Consider the following 12,055-nt stretch of genomic DNA (forward strand, 5'->3'; position numbering starts at 1 on the left):
TTGCTGCAAACTAAGTTCGATGATCCGAAGTATGCCCCTCTTGATCGAATTTGGAGTTTGCTGGACGCATATTTGGACTTTTCGAAGGGTGCTTCTGATGCAACGCAGATTTTCCAAGCCCAAGAAGGCCATGAAGCGGAAAAGCTTTTCTGGTCATAGTTTAGCATGCCAAAGCGTCCGCTGCTGCTAAACGAACAGATGGCCGAATGGACCAAGCTCCACAAGATATCCGGACTTCCCATGAAGGCTGTCGTGGACCGCCTGTGGCCTGGGGAACCAAGTCCGAATAGTTATTTCGGTTTGGTGCAACGACTTGTTCATGCGGTGTCGCATATCGGCGCTGTCAAGCGTTCAACGTGCATAGAAGGTGCACAGATGGCACTTGCCCGCGTCAAGACATACTGGGCGAATATGAAGGCCACCGATATTGCAACAAGGGGTCCACCCGAGGGCAAGGACACGCCAGAGCAATTATTTGAAGAAGTCTTAGAGGGTGCCTGCTTGATAGAGGGTCAGTGCTCGAAAGATATTATGTTTGAGTAAAATGTATCCAAATTGTAAAAACAATGCTTATGATAACGAAGGCTTTATTTATATTTTTGTCTATAAAGTATTTTAATGCTCCTGTGTGGCCGTTTGGTATATATATTATCTGAAATTTTACCAGTCGTCGGCTTCAACCCCCTTGCGTATAACGCAGGGGTGTTCGGAGAATAATTGATCACTCTTAATCCAACGTCTTGGTCCATTTAAGGAGGTGTCAATGCGGTGAACCAGGCAATCAGACTATAAGGCTTTAACACTTTCACTTAGTCATAGGAGTTTGACAGTGGGGCTACAATATAGCCCCTGGTATGTACGCAGTTGTCCGAATACAATGCGTTGTTCATACGTGACCGGAAAGTCGGTCATTCGTTAATGTGGAAGGAATCGCGAGGATTCCACTGAGTCATCGAGTGGTTGACCAGCTCTTGCCGCATCATGACAGACAGTTTTCGGCTTTCTCTACTGAGGTGCTCATCTGGAAGAACTAGGACACAATCGCAGTAGTTCTCCCTTTACTACCCTAGCCGATATAGCAGAACATAGGGTAGCAAGCACAGGAGCTGGGCAACCCAACTATTGACAAAAGGCATGATTCAAAGTTGATGCATATAAGGCCAAACTCGCGATGCCAAACACTCCCTAAGGTGTTCGGAATTTTTACCATATACCGGGCTGAATACAGCCCCTGGTAATGGACCCTGGATTCAAGGCACATGTGGCAATCTGGTGTGGGGAAATAACGCCGGTGATGAGAAAATAAAATGTCACACACATTATGCATCAGGCTGCTTCTATAACCTCCATCATTAAGACGGCAAGCCGTATTCTTACAGATAGTGCCGGTAACCTCCTTGGACATTTTATATGCCAGGAAAGTATAAAACAAAAAGAGATAAAAAAAGGTTTACACAGGGTCTTAATCTAAAAAAAGAAACCTTCATGTGGGGCCCTGCTACACATCTGCGCCTTTTTCTCCGTTGTGAGGTGTCCTTGAAGGGTATAGTGTGGCGGCCATTTGTAAAAAAGGAAAAAAAACAGGTGAAAGAAGCTGGTGTTGCCGTAAATAAAACTAGTTCGTTTTAATGAACCGTGAGATATAACTTCTGGAGTCCGAATAGGGTCTAGCCGAACTATGGACTCTCTGTGCATAGTGTGCCCCCGGCGCCACCCAAGGAATTTTGAGTTGTACATTTATGTATACATGGTGCGTGTGCTATCTCCTTATGGGGCGGTTGGTGGGGGTGTGTCTACTAATCGAGCTCAGGTTTATCTGAGCTGCCACACTTGGGTGCGTGCCGCACATGTTTAGCTGTGTCTACGGTCTTAATGACCGATAAGCTATTCGGTTTGAAGAGGCTGTTTTGAGCTTCAATTGCTAGAGCCGCCGTATATTCTTCTCTACAAAGAGAGCGCTCTGTGTTTCCACTGGACGTAATGACGCCACGTGGTCCATGCATTTTGAGTTTTAAATAAGCATAATGCAGGACTGCATTAAAACGGGTGAAGGCCGTTCTTCCGAGTAGTGCATGATAGCCACTTCGGAATAGAGCTATGTCGAAGATTAACTCTTCGCTTTGAAAGTTACCGGGAGAGCTGAATACGACTTCCAATGTTAGAGAGCCTGTGCACCGGGCTTCTACGCTAGGTATAACTCCTTTAAAGGTAGTGTTGCTTGGCTTGATTCTTGACGGGTCTATCCCCATCTTGTGGACAATGTCAATATATCAGATTGAGACTACTACCGCCGTCCATGAGGACTCGGGTGAGGTGGTATCCGTTGATTATTGGGTCGAGCACTAAGGCAGCCGAACCCCCATGATGGATACTAGTCGGATGATCCCTGCGATCAAAGGTGATCGGATAGGCCGACCATGGGTTGAATTTGGGGGCGACAGGCTCAACAGCATAGACTTCTCGGAGTGCGCGTTTGCGCTCCCTCTTTGGGATATGTGTGACGTAGATCATGTTCACTGTATTGATCTCCCGTGGAAATTTCTTCTGTCCCCCCGTGTTTGCCTGGCGGAATTCTTCCTCATCTTCGCTTTGAGGTCCCTTCCCCTTGTGTTCAGCGTTGAGCTTGCCGACCTGCTTGAATACCCAACATTCTCTATTGGTATGATTAGCTGGTTTATCGGGAGTGTCGTGAATTTGGCAGGGCCTGTCTAGAATTTTATCCAGGCTGGATGGACCGTCTCTGTTTCCTTTAAATGTCTTCTTTCGTTGACCGGGTCTGGAGCCCCTGAATCCGGCGTTTACCGTTGTATTGTCTGGGCTTTCTTCATTGTTTTTGACGTTTGTTTTTATTGCTTCGTGGCTTTCCATTTCCATCCCTGACTTCAGATGTGCCAGGATTGCTGGTGCTACTACAAGCTAGCCAGTTGTCCTCACCCGCGCAAAAGCGGGTCATGAGTGTAGTTAGGGATGCCATTGTCCTTGGCTTTTCCTGTCCAAGGTGTCTGGCTAGCCATTCATCCCGGACACTGTGTTTGAAGGCCACTAAGGCTTCGGCATCCGAACAGTCGACGATTTGGTTCTTCTTAGTGAGAAACCGGTTCCAAATCTTACGGTCTGACTCTCCAGGTTGTTGGATTATGTGACTTAGATCGTCTGCGTCCGGAGGTCGGACATAGGTCCCTTGAAAATTGGCCCGAAAAGCGTCCTCAAGTTCTTCCCAGCTTCCAATGGAATTTTCGGGGAGGCTTTTCAGCCAGTGCCGAGCTGGTCCTTTTAGCTTGAGGGGTAAGTATTTAATGGCGTGGAGATCATCTCCGCGAGCCATGTCGATGTGAAGAATAAAGTCTTCTATCCAGACCGTAGGGTCTGTTGTTTCGTCGTATGCCTCGATATTTACGGGTTTAAATCCTTATGGAAATTCGTGATCCAGCACCTCATCGGTGAAGCACAGGGAGTGCGCGGCACCCCTGTATTTGGTTGTGTCGTGGTGTGGGTCCGACGGTTGTAATGTTCGGTGTTGGTTCCGAACTGGTAAATGTCTGGCATATTTTGTTTGATAATCATGGTCCTGTGTAGGAGGACGTTCCCTGGATCCATAGATGGATCTGGTTCTACCAGCCTTTCTGTCCATGTTCTCACGTAGATCGTGTTGCTGGTCCTTCGTCGCAACCTCCATTCCTTTGTGGGGAGGGGGTGCCGGTTTGTATGCAGCGTTGCTAGCCGCTCTGTCTCGACCACGAGGTGGTCGGTCCGGTTTGTCGGCCGTATTATTTTTCGGTGGTATGGGTGCAATAGCCTCGTCGTTGAAATCGGGCAACAATTTTGCTTAGGATAGCTCTTTGTTTGGCGATTACCATTGTATTGTTCCTCAGTGTCGAGCACTTCGTTCCATCTATCATTGAGCATATCATGTGCGGCTTTAAGTCGCTGCTTCTGCTTCTTCAAGCTCCTCCCGGTGGCGATAAGCCTCTGGTGGAGGCGCTTTTGTTCCAAAGGTTTTTTCGGGACGATAAATGCATCGTCGCCCTGACTAATCTCCTCTTCGGAGGCGGGTTTATAATTGGTATCTTTTGTGTCGGTGTGGTTGGACAACGGCCCCGGACTGTGTTCGCCGTTCTCTCGCTCGTCCTGCTCCATTGCTGGGTCTGCGGGGTCTTCATTGTTTTCGGCGTCGTCCGGAGTATTATTTTCTCTTGTGTCGGTATCACTATTTTCACCATGGCGTGGTTTGGAGTGGCGCCGCTGAGGTCGACGCTTAGGCTGCTTCTCAGGAGGCTTATCCTAAACTGGATCCTTTTTGTCATCGCCATTGTTTTCTTTGGGTGTATCCACCATGTATATGTTGTATGAGGAGGTTGTTGTCCAGCGCCCTATGGGCGGTGGTTCCTGTTCCTCTCCGGCATCATTGTCCATACCGTCGATGTCTCCGGAGTCGAAATCAAGCATGTGGGTTAAGTCATCAACAGTGGCTATCAAGTGGGTGATGGGTGGGAAACAAAGTTCTTCCTCGTCCGCTTCCCACTTGAGTCGGACATAGTTCGGCGAGAATCTCCTGACAAGGAGAGGGATTTTAATGAGTTTAACACATCACCTAGAGGTGAGTGTTGGAAGATGTCTGCAGAGCTGAACTCCAAGATCAGCACCCAGTCAGGTTCGATGGACGCGGATGCACGTGGTCTGGAACCTATAGCCGGAGACAAGTACGAGGTTCCGGTGACACCGGCCCAACTTGATGTTGGGTCTTTGTGCGGCTCGAGTGCCACTGAGTCTGTGGATTCCAAGGCAGGGTTAGGCTTCCCATCTTTAGATGACGCGATCTGTTCCAGATCTAGGGCCAGAGCGGTTACATGAGCTATCTCCTGAGTGTTGCCAGATGACATATTTAGGTCATGTTCATCATGGTGGCAGGGGGCAGCCGTCAGGGGCTCGAATCCGTCGAAGATCAAGTCTCCGCGGATATCGGCCACAAAATTCATGCTTCCAAATCGTACCTGATGGATAGGGGCGTAGCTATCGATCTGCTCTAGATGGCCAAGTGAGTTGGCCCGCAGTGCAAGGCCACCGGATACGAAGATCTGTCCGGGGAGGAAGATCTCTCCCTGGACTGCATTGTTGTAGATGATTGATGGAGCCATCAAGCCTTCTGGTGACGACGCAGTGGAACTCTCAATGAAAGCACCAATGTCGGTGTAAAACGTGCGGATATCGGGTAGGGGGTCCCGAACTATGCGTCTAAGGCTAATGGTAACAGGAGGCGGGGGACACGATGTTTACCCAGATTCGGGCCCTCTCTATGGAGGTAATACCCTACTTCCTGCTTGATTGATCTTGATGAATATGAGTATTACAAGAGTTGATCTACCACGAGATCGTAATGGCTAAACCCTAGAAGCTAGCCTATGATTATGATTGTTCTTCTTCTACGGACTAAACCCTCCGGTTTATATAGACACCGGAGGGGGCTAGGGTTACACAAGGTCGGTTACAGAGAAAGGAATCTACATATCCGAATCGCCAAGCTTGCCTTCCATGCAAAGGAGAGTCCCATCCGGACACGAGACGAAGTCTTCTATCTTGTATCTTCATAGCCCAACAGTACGGCCCATGTATATAGTCCGGCTGTCCGAGGACCCCTTAATCTAGGACTCCCTCACCCATGTTGTTGTCGCTGCCTCCCACGCAGGATACACCCAGGGTTGGATCTTCATCTTCTTGTCCTTCCATTCGCTTGAAGCCCCACGACCGCCCTCCAACAAGGGCGCGAGGAAGTGATGTGTCGGTCTGTCCAGCAGGGGCTAGGTTAGGAGCAAACCAGACTGGAGGTTGGAGTGAACGAATTTGGATTTTGCCTGCTGTCGATCGGTATGGGAGGCGCTCGTTTGGGCCGCGAGCCTGCTATAGGGCCTGCCTTGCACTTATGTTATTGGCCCATCCAAATTGAAAGCTTTTTCTTCATTTTTTACATTTGCCTGCTCGTGCGTTGGGACGAACAAAACTAGCCTGGGCCAACCTGGACAACTCAAACTAGGTGCACACTTTCTAGCCACCTGAGGCGGCCACCCATACCATCCCCTATGGTGACGTCGACCCTTTTGCGTGTATGATTGGGGTAGTGAAAAATATTCCAGTGGCGCTTTTGATTTCCCCACAGAATGGTTGAATTGCTTGTTTCTATGAACTGAGTTCGCCAATAATGTGAAGGATGCCCGTCTTTTCATCCTATTGTAGATTGCTTAGATCTCGATATGCCAAATGTAATCGCATGAAATATATAGTAAAAGTCAGTGTGATGTGTGTGGCTACAACTAGTCTGACTACACGTCCTCATATAACATATCAAGGACGCACCATCTTACCAGATTAACCATTCGACTTACCAATGCAGTGTGGGAAGAAATAAGTATTGAGACTATGTATCCAAGCAACTGTTGCCATGGACTCCTTCGTAGAACCTTGTAAGCGACAAAGAAGTTGCAGTGTGCCTGTCCAAAGAGCTAGCATAAGTTCAGTTACCTGCTTCTTGGAATTTTAGTTAGCCACTTATTATAAAATTGTCTATTACGTTGCTTGGCTTAATTTAGTTTGCTACTGATTACATAATGCCATAACCTATTAATCCTATTATAGACTGCGCCTATCTATGTGTTTGATACTTACTGTTAAGAATTACCTATTTGCCTCAACTTAAATAAGTACTTGTTTGTTTAACTGCTTTGCTGCTGAAACAACCGGTTACAATGTTTATAATAACTACTTTTCAGCATCCAATTGAAACTCTTTAATTCCTTGTTTGTTTAACTGGTCTCCTATTATAACTCCTAGTTGAGATGTTTTGCTAACTTTGACTTCTCTGAATCCAATCGGAACTTTAATGGCAAAACAGGTTAGCCCAAGATCAAAGAGCGAGGTCCCCATGGACGGTGTATCATCCCACTGCAGTGGCATCGGCCCAATCATGCATTATGAATTGCCACTACTAATGCTCTAGAGGCTAAACTAGTGGTAGAAAGAGATTCTGCTTCTGCACTTAGAGATGAAGTTGACATGTTGAGGAAGCAAACAACACAATCACAAGCAGTATCAAGACAACCATTAAATATTTGGTGGATTTCAAAACGAAGCAAGCTGAGACTGACCACATTGTTAAGGTCCTGAAGGAAAAAAGGAAATTAAATTCCCACTTGGTAAATCGTAGGTGATATGTTCTTTCCATCGTTGAATAACCTTTGTGTTGTTTGTTCGTGTAATCAATCAAACCATTTGTTTTAGAGATCATGTAATAATTGTTTTTTTTCTGCTTTTTCGTTTGTAATTTTATTTGAGCACAAGTCTGTATTAATTGATAAGACTCGGAGACATTTCATTTTGATTGTTGTGCCAGACCTATAAATATGCCAATCAGGATGAATGTGCATTCAACAATAATAGTAGTATAGATGGACCATAAGTGGCACGCATCGGAAAGGGCCAAGATGTTGTAGTAGCTTCGCTAAAAAAGGATGTTGTTCTAGCAAAAAAAAGTACAGCTGCCTAGCTTATGTATGTTAGTTGATATTATTGATCCATATACTCTATAAGTGTTTATATGTCTGTTGGTTATTTACATTCTTGGTTGATTGTCTAAATGGGAGTACACATTATGATGCGTGTGACATTTGAGTTGGACATAAAGTGTTCCAAATATTCGAATTCACCTTAAACTGGATTCTAGCTTCTGAATTTGAGTATCGGCATTTGTAAATCATATTTATATATGACAGTGGAATACATCTTTGTCGTGCTTTTGAAGATATATAAAAACACATAGAATGATTTATAGAGATTCATATAGGAATACAAAATGGATTTGAATTTAGTTGCCAGGGTAAACGTGGGTGCTTATTGTCCCAAAATTCGAAAGAAGCGGCAAAATGTCCACTCCCACGTCGATTGCCCGAAGCCAAGTGTTTGGAAGATGCAAAATTACTGTCTACCCATTACACGGACAATCCATCGGCCCGATTTCCACTGCTCTCAATAGGGGTAGGTTAGTAACTTAAATTAGACGTGGCATGACCGCCTCTGAGTCCATTCTGACACGGTGGGCGCCAAACATGGGCGGCAAAACACATTTGATTCAAGCTCGTCCGAAAGACCTCTGTTTCTCCCTCCATTTCCCCATTCATACACGATGGGCGGCAAAACAAACTCGACTCGGCTGAAATCGATGTAGGCAAATATTTTCAATAGGGGCAAGTTTGTAACTTCACTCAGACGTGACACAACCGCCCTACCTGTTAGCCCCGTTCATACACCATGGGCGCCAACCATGGGCGCCAAACACCCTCTCCTCGCCAGAAATCGCTCTGGGCAAATATTGGCGAGATGCGAAATTACCGTCCTATCCCCAACCGACGAGACGTCCAAATTTTAAATGGGGGCTAAGTTCGTAACTTTCCCATAGACATGCGTGTCCCAAAAACATGGTTCCACGTACCTCTCCCTCCATTTTCCCATTCATACACCGTCCGTGCTAGAACACCATCCCCACACCAGCCTCCTCCATCCACCACCCCATCCATCGCCGCCTTCCTCCACCATGCCGGAGCGCCTACCAAGACCGCGTCGTCCACTGCTAGAGATGGACGTTTCTCATCCATGGTGACGGACCAAGAGCCTTGCATCGCGTCCTCTCGCTTCATCATCGTCATCGTCCTCTTTGCCGGGGCCGCTCACATGACCTTCTCTTCCACCGCAACAGGACTTATCACCCGGTGCACCCGTCTACCATCACAGATCTGCGTCAACGCCACCGACAGCCATCGTACCCCCCTACACAGCGCTGCAATAGAGGTGGTACTTCATATCTCCTCAACTTTTTGATCTCAACCAGAAAATAGATCATAAGTTGGTTACTCTACTTTCTTTTCGGCTCTTAGAATTTAGTTCTTAGTTCGAAGCAAACAATGGATGCTAAATATCATTTCTCTGGTTTGCAGCTTCAAATCTGCCATGGCACAGTCATAATACGGTTTAATTGATCATGCTTAGGGTTTAATTGATCATGTTGGTTCTGTGGTGGATTCTTTAATAGAAATCGAAGGGGAAACCCTCTTTTGCTAGAAAATATGCTTAGGGTTTCCCCTTTTATGATCACTATACAATCAGAATACGTGCTTCGTGTCATAATAGCACTGCTCCACCCATCAAGCTAAACAAGCTTAGTTGTTCAAATACGAATCTGATATTATTAAAACAGAGTCTTTTAATTGGTCAGCTAAATGTTCCTAATTTAGTTTCGAAGATGCATGTTCACTGCTTGGGTGTGTATCTCTACAGGGTACCCACGGTGGGCCGTGGCCCACCCTAGGATTTTGGGTCATCCCAGGCCTAGATTCCCCTCTGTTTTGTTGCGCGCTTCCGATCTCTAATCGCCCCTAGCTGCCTGCCTCGCCAGCGACTTGTCGTCCCGGGACGGCATGACTCTAGGAGGATACGCCAGACTGACAAGAGGCCAGGAGCCGCTCGCCCAACAGCGTCACCGCTGCCCGGGCGCGCCGCCGTGCCTACCTTCCCAGTCCGTTCAGGGCTCGGGCGTGCAGCACCCATTAAGCCAACCCGATTTATCCTGAGATACGTCCTCAACACTCAGCAGCCACTCCTCATCATCCATTTTCTAATTGATTCATTACTCATTAGGATGGATTGTCATTAGGGTTTGTTGTGTGCTGAGTGCTACCTACACTTGATGGTTCAGATGTATTTCAGTAATATTTAGTACCTGTAAAGTTCACATGGTTTCAAAATTCTGGCCTTAGGAATAGACACTAGTCATTTTGGATTGTTGGTCGTAGTGACATTGACCCATATTACTATGGCAAGCCAGGTTTGTTGACAATTTTACTTGTCTTTCTTACTCATTCGATATAATATCCAATTATTCACGTCGATTAGTTGCAAACAATAAGTGCTAGACAAACTTCTTGATTCAGATTTTGGACGGTCTCTTACTGCAGTTACAATTCTGCATACTTGTCCTAGTAAGCTCACAAGTAAATGATTGATTCACTACATCTATGCTTGCCTTGTCATATTTGTTGTCAATATTCTTTTAGGGTGGACCACCCTGTTTCAAAATACTGGAACCGTAGACATGAGTGAATAGTATTTCTCTGTGTGACCTCTTCCATCATGTGTGGGCAACAAACACTGCATTGTATAGAAAGGAAGTGTCATTTCCAGCTTTTACATTGACTTTGATCTTTTACATGGAATACAATCTGCCTACTTGCTTTGTGTCGCACTACCAACACTCCATCCTTGAAGCTAAACATTATGCCACTCATAATTTCTTAGTTTATTTGTTCAAATATGAATTTGATATTATTCTAATGTTCTTACTTCAGTTTTGGAATGTGTGTCTGCCTGTTATAGAGATATAAGGGGTTTGTATTTCTGTGTGTGGTATGGTCAGCACGGTTGGGGGTGAACTTTGCATATGCAGGGGTTTATAGGGAGACACTCTTCGAGTTGAATCCGCAATGCATTCCATAGATAATCTAACTACTTTTTATGTTCTCATGAATCTCAGATTCTGAACAGCATCATAATGATTATGAGCTTGCGCGCATGAAAATAATAAAGCAGAACAATGCCATGGCTGTCAAACTTAGCATTAAGGGACTGAAATCAAGTCTGGATGCAATGCAATGCAAATGCTCTCCACCCACAGATTCATGCTCAGAATATGATCCTAATAGTGACTCTGAGCTAGAGAGAGACCTAAGTCAATGTAGCTCCCTAGTGGAGGAGTCAGAGGCAGATGCCCTATCTTTTTCACCCATCAAGGAGCTTGCTCTAACTTTCCAAGGTTATATTGGTCGCACATATCCTGCAACTGATGCTTTGCATTGCTTCTACTTTCTTGCACTGTCATTAGCTTAGTTTACACATCGTGTATGTGAATACGCCTTGCCTATCCATTTTTAGTACATATTCCATCTGTCATCATACCGTATTTATCCATTCAAATGTGTTCTTGTGTATCAGACATTCAAAAGGAAGAGGGAAATTGCTGATCATGGAGGAGCACGAGCAAAGTATTAGGAAAAGTTAGTGATACCTGATAAATCAAATAGCCCATTAGGTGTAGTTGCAATATCACCTGACCCACAAAACACCCCAACTCTAGCAGACTCTAGCCCTACTACATTGGTCATTTCTGATGCCCCAACTCAGCAGACCCCAACTGCAGCAAACAGTATGATGATGTCAGTTGACATAGCACCAGCTCTACGATGCAAAACCCCCATTCCAGCAAAGAGTACACCAAATCCAGTTGCCAAATCCCTTTTCGAACCAGAGAGAGCCCTAATTGCAGCAAATAGGACCCTTGTTCCATTTATTCCCAGTTTAGAAGATGAAGCTTATATTGTTGTCAGGAACTTTGTGCGCATCTTTCTTTCATGGAAAGATTATACCGCAGACACAGAACAATTTCCAGTCTTCCTCCGCAACTTACGCGTAAGTAATGTACTAATTTTATTCATGGAAATTACTGCATATGTTTCTGCTGGTAGAAGACACAAGATTTCATTCTTTTAAATAGGCGAGGACCAAACTAGATTATCAAGACGAGCAAGGGTTGGTTGCACTTTTCAAGCATCGTTGATGAAGTATCGTTCCTACCTGAGGCAAGCACACTTCGATGGCAAAGCCTCTAAACGAAATTTCTGTAAAGTCTCAGGTGCTACATTTATCCGACGGTGACTGGAATAAGCTTGTTACACATTGGTCTTGTCTGCAGCGTAAGGTACTGTCTATGATATCACATCACAGTTTGAACTACATTTCTACATTTGCCTTAACGTCTCACTTGTACGAAAACTGTTAGCATAAGAACATTCATTCTCAAGGGACCACAGAATCTATCAACTATACTACACACTGCATTGCTCTTGTGAGTACCTCTAGCCATGTATGACCATACTTACTTTCATAGTTGTTTGATTATGTAGCATCACTGCACATGTTAGCCTCGTTATCGTCCATTTGGTGGAAATTGTAAGATCCGTAT

This window comes from Triticum aestivum, chromosome 1B, assembly GCF_018294505.1.
Source record: "Triticum aestivum cultivar Chinese Spring chromosome 1B, IWGSC CS RefSeq v2.1, whole genome shotgun sequence".
NCBI classification, from domain to species: Eukaryota; Viridiplantae; Streptophyta; class Magnoliopsida; order Poales; family Poaceae; genus Triticum; species Triticum aestivum.